The 13,841-nt window shown below is 37.3% G+C and overlaps 1 long non-coding RNA gene across 1 annotated transcript; it reads left to right on the top strand.

The window, feature by feature from the left end:
• Positions 1 to 6,336: 6,336 nt before the first annotated feature.
• LOC111911402 (uncharacterized) lies at positions 6,337 to 7,891 on the top strand. Its single transcript, XR_002856850.2, has 2 exons — positions 6,337 to 6,673; positions 7,658 to 7,891. It is a non-coding gene; the product is annotated as an uncharacterized LOC111911402 (long non-coding RNA).
• Positions 7,892 to 13,841: the final 5,950 nt, after the last annotated feature.

Below are 13,841 nucleotides of genomic sequence, written 5' to 3'. Positions count from 1 at the left end.
GGATTTCGAATAGTTCGATGTATCACGGGTGAATTTTTCCACGCTTCCCAAAGCATATCATGCCTTTCTGGCATAAGACCTTCAACAGATCATAAGCTCCAACATGAGGGTATATCTTCATGTGGTAGGATAGTTAAGGGTTTGATGATTCTAAAAGAAATTTCTGGGCAGGTATGCGATAATAGCCGACGGGACCCAAGAATTGACGGGTTTCTATGGGTATCTTCGGTGCCGACTAAGTCTCTATCGCTTTGATTTTTGGAAAGGTCTGTAGGTATGACTGCTTTGCTTACTACATGACCAGGGAAAGTGGTTTGACCGAAGGGCACCACTACTAACTCGTAGTGACCATATCGAGTCCTGACCGCTGTCTTGGACACATCATCCTCACAGAAATTTGGCTACGAGATAGTTCCAGGGATTAGGTCGACGCGATACTCGACTAGACGTTTGGAAGGAATTCTTGGGAAATCTTCGGGAAAGACATCAGGGAAAGAGTTGCAGACTCCCTGTTTTCCCGATGATCACATGGACGAGGAATACATGGCACTACTTTCGTGGAAACTTTTTAAGTATTGATGTACGAAGTGATGCGAAGGTTGGATTTAGGTTCGTTGCCGAAGATCATGAGAATTGGGTCAGAGGAAAGATTTAGATGGGCAACCTTTTCGAAACCAAGAATAACAGCATGAATGAGATCCAGTCATTACATGCCAATGATAGTATCATAGCATTTCATGAAAAGTTTGTCATTTGATCGAATGGAAAAGAATAATCGTCCGGATTAAGGATACAACCTATGGGTGTGTCGTTAGCGTTCTCTTTCTCACTGGTTAGCCAACTTGACGGTACACGTTTCGGTTACTAACGAAGGATTAAGTTTAGAATGGTGTCTTAATGGATAGTTAGCAAATTTTCTTTCAATACAAGAATCGAAAACGATTACAGGCATAAGATTTATCGAGGAGGAATATACATGTGGCAATGGTGGGGTCGATGGCTGCCTCATTTTGTCCTATAGCTAGGACTCACCCGGTGTTGCCAGATGTTGCTGCCTTAGGGTAGTTTCACTTGAAGTGTCCAACTTCACCACAATTATAGCAGGCCTGACCAACACCCACTCCGGAAGATTGATTTGTTGATTGGGCTGGTTTTCTACAGTTTCGAGCAAGGTGGCCCTTTTTGCCACAGTTGTTGCAGAGATGTTCCCGACATGGCCCGGGAGTACGGTGATGGTAGCTGCACTTGTTGCACCAAGGAAGGGTACCGGTATATCTGCTGGTAGGAGTCTGAGCCGTGGATCCGGTAGCAGAAACAGCAACAGGGGCAGTAGCAACGTGGACTGCTACCATTTGCTGTTTCTTAGAGGATCCTTGTGATCCTTGGGCCTTTCGTTTGTTCCAAAATTTCTTTTTACTTCCACCACTAATTTTGACCAGCTCAAGAGTGGTAGCCTCCTCATCGGGGTTGTCTCCGTGATCAATCAGAGTTTGCGCCAGACATTTAGCATGGTCATATGTATCCGGTCTCGCAGCTAAGACGTTTCCTTTTGTTGGCTGGGTCAGACCCCAGATGAATCTCTCTATCTTCTTACTCTCCGGGGTAACCATTCTCGGGCATAGTAGCGCCAAGTCATCAAACCTGGAAGTGTAAGCGGCAATATCGGAACCCTTCATCTTCAGGTTCCAGAGTTCGTGCTCTAATTTCTGCATTTCGCCTCGAGGGTAGTACTCCGCCAGCAGAAGTTCTTTCATGGCTTCCCAACCCATAGCATTGGCTACAGGTAGAGTTAGGGATTTGACTCGGCCATTCCACCAAGTCAGGGCTTTGTCAATGAAGGTGCAGGCGGCAAACTTCACTTTGTCAGATTCCGAATAGGCACATATTTCAAAGATTGATTTAATTTTCTCGAACCATCGGGTGAGGGAAATGACACCTCCAGTGCCATCAAAGGACATAGGTTTCGCATTCATGAAATCTTTATAGGAACCCTCCTTTTGGTGTCCCTGACTGCCTTCTTGGTTTTGGGTTTGGGTACCATCTCCCGAACCACCGAAACCACCAGTGTTCCTTTGAGACATAGCAGCTGCCACCGTGGCGGTAACAGCTGCCTGGAATATCACAGGGTCAAATTCAGGAGGAGGTGGTGGCGGAGGGTTGTTGGTCTTTGAGCTGGGTCTCTTTCTTGGAAGCATCTTGATCTAATAAGATCAGGAAATAGAGGATGGTAAGTCCTCTGAATTGAGTCAAGAGATATCACAGGTATATATTCTGAATAAGCAATAAAGCAGGAAAGGATTATCAAAGCAGATAAATTATCGCTAAGGGAATAATCAAGGATCAACGCGTGAATAAATATTTCTACAAAGGATTGGCTCGAGAAATACTCCCATAGTATTTCATGGTTTGCTACGACACTAGCTCGATGTTTGTGGTATTTGGGTAAGTTTTAGGCATGCCACATACCACATTCACTACCAAGCACATGTTGGTCGTGTCTCGAATGAATATAGTTGGCCAGGCTATATTGATCCTAGACAGGACTACATAACTGCCCAGGTTTAACCGCAGCGTACAACACCCATTTACTTATGTTTTGTTCTACTTGTAGTTACGGATCTCGACGGCTAGATATACTTGTATACTTTTGAAAATACTTATACTTTGAAGTATACTTTTAGTTCAGAGCACTTAGGCCCCTTAGTGTTTATAGTCTTATACCATGTAAGGTTTGGTATACTTAGTTCACTATAAACAAGGGCTCTGATACCAATCTGTCACACCCCGAAACCAAAGGCGGAAACGTTCCGGGGCGGAGGACATCATGAATATCACAACCAATGTACATAGTAAGCATAGTAAACACATAGCATTACATTACATAGGATTATTACATTTGTTTGAATCAAAGTATTACAAGTGTCATACATATATATATATATATATATATATATATATATATATATATATATATATATATATATATATATATATATATCATATGAACAAAAGTGTACACGTGTCTTCTACGTACTCCGTCTTCGCGAAAAAGGATCGCTGGTACCTGTCTAATGTGGACCTGAGAATACAAGCAGTTTGAAAATCAACATAAAGCTGGTGAGTTCATAAGAGGTTTGTTTTCTGAAAATGTACAAGTTTCCTTTGGTTTTCCGAAAAGTTTGTTATCCAAGAAAATCCCATATTTTCTTATAAGTATAGTTTAGTTATCTAATTATTATACGATCTGGTTATGTACAGTTTGTTATCCCAGGAAAAACTCTTATTTCCCTAAAAGTAAAGTTTAGTTAAATACCACACTGTATAGTTTAATACATAAAACTATATATTGAAAAAATCATGGGAATACATCCCGCACTAGATATAGATTGAAAACCATGGGATTAACATCCCGCACTAGATATACATACTATAGTTTGAAAATAGATATAAAATCAAATCCGTGAATAAACTTATATTAATACGTATTGTGAGTCGGGTAACCATGTTGATGCGACACCGGGACCTCCTTGACGTTCGTCAGACGTCGGACGATATCCAGAATTTGTCACCCCAGGCGTGCCCGCCTACCTGTAGCTAGCAGTTTAGGTATGGGATTGTCAGTCCCGAATAGATCTATTCACAAATTCCATGCTCCCCCTCCAAAAGACTCTGGATACACTTCTGGGGAGGATTTATTGATAACCCAAAGGATAATGACGAATCCCACAAGCTAGTATTAAATTATTCACGGTGTTTTCAGACGTTATACAACATACTAATCGTTTTGAAACATAATACAATGAAACAGCTAAATACAAAGGAATTATCTGGCAATATACTCTAAATTGAAAAGTGATAAACTGAATCAGAAATAGTTTATCTAAATACTTTACATAAATCTGAACTCATTGAACAAGAACTAAAGATCCCAAATTATTCCCATAATAATTTGATTGTTTCCTTTACTGAAATCCATGTAGTTATAATCGATAAAACATCCCTTATGCTCAGCATAATACATAAGGGGTAAAGATATCTAAAGGTTAGCCAGATATTTATAGAAATATATCAGTTTTAGATTTTGAAAACATTTATAGTTTGCTTGTATTCCCCCTCCCCCTGAAAACATTGAAAAACACGGAAAAAGGGTAGGGGTATAAACTCACTAGTCGAGGAACGTGTCGTCTAGGATGCTAAGTGTCAATTTGGGGCTTGATAACGCGCAAGGTTCCTATGTAATATGAAATGATATACAAATGTATCTAATTAGACTTTGAATCACTAATTAGATATGATTATACACTCCAAGACGCGAAAACGCTTCAAATCAAGTGTTTGGAGTGACCCGGGTGGCATTTACGGATGTATAGGGCTCGGATAATGAGTTTTCTCTTCAAGAGTAAACTCCTTAGGGAGTTTACGGCCCTAAGACTATGACCACATGAGTTCACGGCCGTGAACTTATGGATGGAGGGTTTTATGGTGCTAAATGGTCAAATAACACTTGGGAAAAGTTGCTATGATTTAATCTAAGACTTAGGAATGGATCTAATCATCAAGAACATTACCAAATGGATTTTACGGATGTACACTAGGAGTTTACGGCCGTAAGCTCCTATGTGACCATTCCTTACATGATTTCGTGGCTCTAGATTAATCATATGTGATTCAAACCAATTTTACAAGCCTTAGAATGAATTTAGGGCACCATTTGGCTAAGATATAGGAGTTTACGGCCCAGGAACCCATTCTTGGGGGTTTACGGACATAAGCTCCTAAAGGGAGGGTTTTCATCATGTTTATGGCCCCTAAATCGATTGTGGTTGGTTCTAGAATTTAATCCAAGGCTATTGGTGTGTTTAAGTGGCAATTTAACACTCAAATTTGAGTTTACTCCCCATGAATATGAGTTTACGGCCCAAGCATGTTCTTGGGCAGTAAACTCATGTTTAATCCTCAAAAGTTGGATTCAAGGTGTTCTAAGTCCGTTCCCTTAAGTCATTTAGCCATATCTAAGCTCCAAAGGTGGATTGGAAGAGTTTTAAGGCTCAAAAACCCCCTTTAAGTGTGTTCACGGCCCAAGAGCATTCCAGGGCCGTAAACACATGTTGATGGTCCTAAATCATGATTTGAACTCGAAATTGAAGGCTAAAGATGCTAATCTATGAGTTAGGGAAGTTACCTTGATGAATTGGAGCCTTAATTTGATGATTTTGGACCTTAAGTTTGGATTGAGGAGAGAGGTTAGAGAGAGAGTAGTGAGAGAGTGAAAAGCTTCAAATGAGGCTCATTTCACTTTATATATGATTCGGGTTTGGAACAAGGTGGAATTCTACCCGATATCGATGTTAAACGGAGCTTTTGGTCGCACCCGATTAGGTTGTCGTAACCCGGCAGAAACGATTCTAAAAATTTTTAAATAAATAATTTGGGCCACTTTCATGAGTTCCTAATGAGATTAAAATAAACATATAAATTTAAATAACTTAGCCCAAAAACGAGATCGGATCGATTCGTAAAAGACGGGTTTTACGGGTGGAACGGGTTACGGCGATGGAATAACTTCGGGTTGTCACAAAGACGGCAAAGAAAAAAAGTCGCAGGTCCTATATTGATCATCCAGGTCGAAGTCGTAAAGTACTAGGTCGCAGGAATAAGGTTTTTCTGTGATTTAGAAGGCAAGTTTATTATGGTCTACTTGGTTATTTGTTTTATCTTAATGATTTTAAAATGTGGAAAGTGATAATTAAATAATAAGAACTATTTACAAAATAGATTTGGGCAAATCCGATATTTTATAACATTAAAAATGACAAATATGGTATTTAGAGTTTAGGTTGGACAAATATGATATTTAGGCGTTTAATAAGGGTATATACGAAATTCTCCCAATATTTATTAGCATGAAAATTTAGAAAAAAGCCATCAGGTGAATCTGATATGTTATAATATGTCTATATATATATATATATATATATATATATATATATATATATATATATATATATATATATATATATATATATATATATATATATATATATATATATATATTCAAATTAATTATGAAACCATTATTATGCAACAATCAAACAACTGAAAGTATAATGCATAAGTTCAAAGTATGATTTCTAAATGACAAAAGATGCCTAATGACTAACATAACAAATTGTGAAAATAATAATTATTTAGGTATGATAAAATATACAAGTCTTAAAGGCTTAATATATATATATATATATATATATATATATATATATATATATATATATATATATATATATATATATATATATATATATAGGTTAGGGAATATGTGGTTGTTAGGTATGTAAGTTTAGGTGTGGAACTCCCAAAACTAGGTCGTTATTGGGAAAAAATCAATTACATGTGTTTTTTTCTTTTTACGAATCACATATTTTTTCCATCCAAATCAACTTCCCAAAATTTGCTTTTCTTCCCTCTTCTGCGATATTGGTTTCCTTCCTTATCCATCATTGTGTTTTTCTTCAAACTCCTCCTTCATTCAATTTCAACTCACTTTTTTTCAGATAATCATTCTTCGTGTTGGATCTTGACAACTTTTTTTTTTCCGGAAGATTATGTTTCCAAGATCACCGTGTTCTTCCCAGCTCTGCCCTAAATTGGTTCCTGTCTCAATGGAGTAGTGTAGGTAAAGTGTTTATGCAACTGAACTTGGCCTAGGATTCTCCATATGGAGTTTTTACTTCCATCCCGTTAAACAATATTCATCTCGATATATGAAGTAATTGACCTAACCGAGTCAGAAGAGTTTTATCTGCTTGGCTATTTGGGATGTTGGGTTGTATCCTTGTATAAAATTAGCCCAAAACAGTTTTATCTCAAAATTTATGCAAATCTCTCAATCGGTGTATTTTTTAGGACTTTCTTGTTCTACTTCCTAGTTTCTTAAACATTTGTCCAGAGGATTCAGCCCTCGTGAGTTTGAATCTCGAAGGCATCCCAACAACCACCAATCTTTCAAAATCATTTCATTATCAGTAATAACCAAATCTATCAAGGGTTAAAACCGTCCAAAACAGAGTAAAAAATACCAACAATCTGACATGATTTAAGAAAAGAACGTCTGAACCAGTAATAATCTACTTGAAAAAAGCTAATTATCTTTGGGGGTAAATTCGTCCAAATCAGAGAAAACAAGATAAACAACAGTTTCAAAGCCTCAATCCAGCTTGTAGGCATGATCCTTTAGTTGTCATTTGGTACTTTAATGTTGTGATTATCTAATAATGTTTGGAGTTGTTTTTCTTCTTGGAAATGTATAGAATCGAATGTACACAATATTAAATGGCATTTTATTTTCAATTTGAGGTCAACTTGTTTCACTTTCAGCAAATGACTAAAGACTAGAAGTCTAAAACTACATATGTTATTGTAGTGGTATTCCTGAACATGGTCACATGTTTCAAGTTTAATTATACAAAAGGTGTGTGAACAGATCTGATATAATTGTATCAGGTAGGATAATAAAAACTGGAATTGGATTAAATAGTGCCTCTCTTGGTAATCCTTCCAGTATGGATGCAAACATGTAGTTTCTGAATTTTACTTTACTGTCAATCAATCATATTTCTCAGATGCAGGTTTTGAATTTGACTCAGTTACTTCTGTGCAGAATACTAGGAGCAAACACGAAGATGGTGAAGAAATTAAACATATTCTAAGCTATTTAGTTTAATTATTGTTGTAATTTTTTTTTTCGTTCTTCAAGTTTTATCACAATTTTAGGAAGTGGATGTGCATTATTCAAGTTTTATGCCCTTGAATGTGTTTTTCTTATTAATGAAGTGTACTTCATTTTTCTTTTTGGTTATCACAATATCTCGTTAAAGATGGCATTATAGTTTCATTTGGGATATTACTTTTTTTTCACTTTAAGCAAATAAGTAAAGAATTGAACTACATAATGTTATCGTAGTTTTGGTATTTTTATTCAAAAAGTGTGATGCATGCCTTTTCTAAGTGAGTTATTGGCAAGATTTGAGGGCTTTTCCACTTTGGTTTGCTTTTCCAATTTGGTTTTTATTTTTGGTTGTTCAAAATGAGTTTTTAGCCTTTCCATGGTAATACGTAATTCAATTTTTTTTATAGCAAAAATTAATTTAATCTTTTTGAGTATATGGTAGAAGTAATCCAACAGAAAAATGATGGGTGCTTCAGTTACAAAATGGGATCATATTCTTGAATTAAAGTTAAGTTGTATTATTCGTATAGATTTCAAAGTAAAATGCCTAAATTAGAAAGAAAAAAAATAATACAATTTGTATCAGGAATCTAATCCGATAATAAAAACAAAAAGTGGGATAAAGGTATGAGACTACTAAAATTGTGAGCAACGATTCATTCCACATTTCCATTACAACAGTAATAAGAACCGAAACGGAAGTACAATGCCATAACAGAAATAACCTAAAAGTAGGATGCTATAATATGAAAAATTCGAAAAGTACAATGCATTGATAAGAAAGAAACTCGAGGGGATATAAATCTATTAAAACATTCAACAAAGTAACAAGAACCTAAGCTACTAAACTGTAGAGATTTCAAGAATAATATGTTTTTGACATAGTTCAAATTATCAAAATTAAAGATTATGTAGCTGAAACTAAAACCGAAAGAAAATCTATAGATGTTCAACGACGATAATGTTTCGCCTTCTTTTCCAAGTGGTTGTGTTACAAACATTCATGAGTAAAATCATTGTTTGTCTTGTAAAGCCTCCTCTGCCTGAAAAAAAAATGTAAGCATTGGATCAAGAAAATCAGAAAATGTTAAAATAAAAATAAAAATAACCTTTTTCGTTGGACAGCCGGTTGCATAATGACCCAATCTCTTGCAGTGAGAACAAGTTCTTTTTTTCTTCACCATCTCTAAAGAAGACTTTATTCTGCTTGCATTTCTAGGACGTCCTTTCGTATTAGTCAAAACAGTAGGATCCCGAATAGACAACTGAGGCATCGTCTCTACATGAGTAAATCCTGCACTTACGTGGTGAGATGGATTTTCAAGTGCATTTGGCTTGTCCTGAATAAATTCATCTTCTAAAAACATAACCAATAAATTATTAAGTTTTCTTATCTTTGAAGGGGAATTTTTTGCATGTTCGATTGCTTTTTGTTGTTTGCACGCACATACCATATGGTTAAGGCACTGACTTCCTTTTCATTATTCATTTCGTCCAATCCAATGTTACGAGTACTCACCTTGAACCTATAATCAAGTGTCCACCTAGGTAAAATATAATGATTAGGAAGGGTTTGAACATGTCGCTTCTTCATCACATATAGACAATGCTTACATAATATACCATATGTTTCAAACTTAGAACAAGAACAAGTGACATTCACTTGATCTTTGAGACGAAAGCTGACAAGTCTCCAATGCGCTATATCAACATCCACTTGCCCAACCCGATATTTGATTTCTTCTGTACCTTTGCTTAATGTTTCATGGGTTAGATTGCAAGTAGCTTCTATCCATTCTTTTTTAAAAATCTCAAAAAAATCTTACTAGTATAATATGCGCCTACTTTTGCTTCTATTGGATGAACCGACTAAAGAATTGCCTTCGAGTTCATAGTTTTAAAGGCTTCGTCTTCTTCAACGGCTCTTCGAGAAGCAACTGCTTTATCATACTGAACTACAAATTCATTCAGCATAGTCTTGGAATTAACAAATTCATCAAAAAAGGATTGAATGCTCTCGCTTCGTCCGCTTGTTGTCATGCCAGCAAAGAAAACATCCTTCAAGTAGGCTTTAACCCAATGATTCTGTTGATTATACATCTCGATGATCCAACGATTATTTTCGAGGTTATATTTACCACACATAACTTTCCATCCTGCTTCAAATTCTTCAACTGAATCACTTTTTACCCATTGTCTATATGATTCTTTGAAATCACTATAACGGGTTTCAAGCGGTCGAAGATGTTCTAGTTCATGTTTCTTAATATGCTATGCATAGTAGCGATGTCGAGTGTTTGGAAACACTTTTCTTATTGCATTACCCATAGCCTTATCTTGATCCGTTATAATTGCAAATGGGTGCTTGTTGAATGTAACGCCCGTAGATCAGGGCTAGTCAATTTAGAGACAATAAGCGTCAAAAATGACTTTTTGGTAGAAGATTATTTAGGATGAATAATCCTAACTAAGTTGTAGTATATGTTACAAGGTTTCCGTGCATATAAAGAACGCCAAAATCCGAGTTATAACGAAGAAGTTATGACTTGTTGAAGTTTCGCGACAGAACCGGCACAACGCTGAATGACATAAAAAGTGGATTCACGTTAGAGTGATATTTAGCCTTAGCGATCTAAACGAGAATCGAAGATCTCGTTGTTAGTAGCCAAACGACGAAAAGTTAGGCAAGAACGGACGTCGGACGAAGAAGTTATGAATTTATAACGAAATTTTCTGTCCCGACCTATTAAAAATAAATAATAAAAAAAAAAGTCAAAATTAACCGACGGAGTCTAAACGAAAGTTATAGAGCGTAGTCTCACCTTTCCGTGGATATAAAGAACGTCGAAAACAGAGTTCGTATGAAGAAGATATAAATTTCCGAAGTTTATTAAATATTTTGTAATTAAATTTAATTGAAAATTCGGAAGCATTATCCGAAGGCGAGTCACCGGTTTGATCCGAGGTACGCCCCGCATACTCCGAGGGTGTCGACATCGCAGCAAGTGGCTTCGGATGACGCATGCAGTGATGGATTCGGACGCGTACGCCCCGCGTACTCCGAGGCTCCAGCCTCCTATAAATAGGATGCAAGGGCAGCCGGCTCTTTTGCCAATTTTCTCTCTTCTCTCTCCCGTTTTGCATCGTTTTGCATGCCAGAAATACCCCGAAGCCCCGGTATCATACTCTAGCCCCGAGGCAAGTCCCGAGATCCCGAAGATCCCGAGAAGTGCGGTTCCCAAGCCGAAGCTCTGCCTGCGAGAAGTTTGATTTTTGTAGAGATCTTCCAGATCTGCTGAGGATTACTGCTTCTGCAAGTCGTAGTGTTGTCCGATCTTCTTCTGATCAAGTGAGTGTATACTACCTTTCATAAACACGATAATAATACAAGTATGGTTTGAGTGTATTAAGTATATTGTTGTTTATATGTGTGGGTGTGTAGTTACTTTCTTCTAACACCTAAATATGAAGTATTTGCTATGAAATACGTGTTATGTGTTTATATGTTATTTGTCTATTTGAGATGGGCATGGAAATTGGAGTTTTATACAGGTGTTAAATGATTTAAACTGTGTAAGCATTTATACCTACAAAATTGTTGGGTAGAACATAGGTAGATGGAATAGTTGGTGACTATGGAGTTAGCGCCTATTCTATAAACCTTGGCAACGATGTGACTTCGTGCCTATTTGAGTAAACCTTGGCGACTATGGAGTTAGCGCTTGTTGAGTAAACCTTGGCGACTATGGAGTTAGCGCTTGTTGAGTAAACCTTGGCGACTATGGAGTTAGCGCTTGTTGAGTAGACCTTGGCGAATATGGAGTTAGCGCTTGTTAAGTGAACTTTGGTGACTATGGATTTAGCGCCAGATAACTATGGATTTAGTACTTGATAAATAAGCTTTGACAGCAATGGAATTCGTGCCAAATTCCTTATGAATAAATGAATGAAGGATAGTTGGTTCTTAGGGTAAAACCTTAAGAAGATAATGGGGATGGGTAATTGGGTCGATTGTTTGCTGATTACATATAATAATTATATTATTGTGGGTTGAAAACCCTATATGTTCACCAGGCTCCCAAGCCTGACCCACTCAGTTTTCTTTTCATTACAGGTAATGGCACAAGGGTATAAATTGGAGGACTTGACGAGAGATTTTGGATTATAGATCAGTAGTTGAATAACTATTGTAAGGTCTATTTTATATTGTTTATGCTTTTGGTCTGTAATGAACATGACATCTCGAGTTTTTATTATTTAATGAAAATACATTCTTTTTGAGAAATGTTTTGATAAATGGTTATCATATTTTATTTTGGGAACAAATTCCGCAACCGTTTTCTTTAAACGATCACTCTGATTTACAAAACAAAGCATAAACAAATCGGTCTTTTCTGGCCGTGAAATTGGGGATGTCACAGTTGGTATCAGAGCATTAGTTTAAGCGAACTAGGAATATGGATTTATCTCTAGACTTAAACTTAGAATGCTAAGCAATGATTGTGAGTTGAGTGTGTTCATTATATTTTAGGTAGTACACCTAAATTGACACAGGCACTATTTTATTTTAGGAAAATTGCCTAAAGTGCTATTATGTGCTAATTGTTATATGTTTGCCATATATGATGTTAATTGTTCGGATCTATGGTCTGTTGCCGACCGGATCTGGAAACCTTATGTGTTTAGGATTCTAAGCGTGCGTCTACGATATTAGAACTAACATGTAAACGTTTCGGAGTGATAAGGATGATTTGAATATCTATCGTGACTAAGGATCTAATTTCACCTTATTCGGTGTATAGATCAAAAATGGTGAGAACGAGGAGTAGAGTTGGAAATGCTGATGAAAACAGGAATCAAATGCCAGTAATTGAACAAATACTTGTTGTGGCAGCAGCGCCTGAACCAATGACAATGGCCGGAGTTCAAGTGATGATCCAGGCAATGTTGAATAATCAGATGGAAGAAACCAGACGTCTGATCAGGCAGAATCACGAGGAATTGTCAATTCAAGTTGAAGAGCCCGAAGTAAATGGAGGGCAGTTTGAAGGAGGAAACTACAGTGGGACCGTTGGTCAAGCCAACCCACCAATAGTTCGCCAAAACAACCAGGATAGGGGAAATGATGGACGTGGATGCAAGTACAAGGATTTCATGGCATCCAAACCACCATGTCTTTCTGGGAGCCCGACACCGGTGCAAGTCATGGACTGGATCTCTGAAATGGAGACAATGTTTGAAAGTTGCGAGCGTAGCAACAGACAGAAGAATGCTCTTGCAATCCCTCTGTTAAAATCTAGAGTATTGAGCTGGTGGAAGTTACTGGCTGGTTTGATGCCCAAGGGGGAAGCTAGCATGATGTTTTGGGAAGAATTCGTGGTGCAACTAAAATTGCAATACTGCTCTGAGCAAGATCTTCTGGATATCAACAATGAGTTCCAGAATCTGAAGAAAGGAAAATTGAGCGTTACTGAATACGCTACGAGCTTTACGGAGAAGATGAAGCTTATTCCATACCTAATTTCGACTGAACTTTCCAAGGTCAACAAGTTTGCCAATGGATTACCAGCGGACTTTGGTCCGATAGTCAAACAAGCAACCACTCTGAAAGCCGCCATCTGGGCAGCCAAAAATGTTGAGACCCAAATAAAAGAAAAGGGTCTGGAAAGGGCTGAAGTTGGAGAGAAAAGGAAGCGTGAAGGATCTTCAATAACCGACAAAGAAAGTAAATTCTCGAAATCTGGGGGAAGAGATGAGGCTAAGTGGTGTGAGAAGTGTAAGAAGAAACACTTCGGGAAATGTAGCGAGGAGATGACTTGCTACAAATATGGGAAGACAGGGCACTACGCCAACAAGTGCGCACCTATCAAGAAGATGTGCTATAGGTGTAATGAAGAAGGTCATATTTCTAAAGACTGCCCACAGAAAAACACACCTCCACAGCCAAGGGCATTCAACATGTTCCTCAACGAAGCAAAAAGGGATGGTAGGGTTAAAGGATGAAGGCTTCATTTATATATAAAGTCTGTAAAGTCTGTATCAGGAAGCATAGCCTGTTAGAGGCATGGTATAGGGTGAACTTGAACTTTTGTGTAATAGTTTCAAGAATTAATAT

Source organism: Lactuca sativa, chromosome 6 (assembly GCF_002870075.4).
Source record: "Lactuca sativa cultivar Salinas chromosome 6, Lsat_Salinas_v11, whole genome shotgun sequence".
NCBI lineage: Eukaryota > Viridiplantae > Streptophyta > Magnoliopsida > Asterales > Asteraceae > Lactuca > Lactuca sativa.
This window is presented reverse-complemented; position numbering and strand designations above follow the sequence as displayed.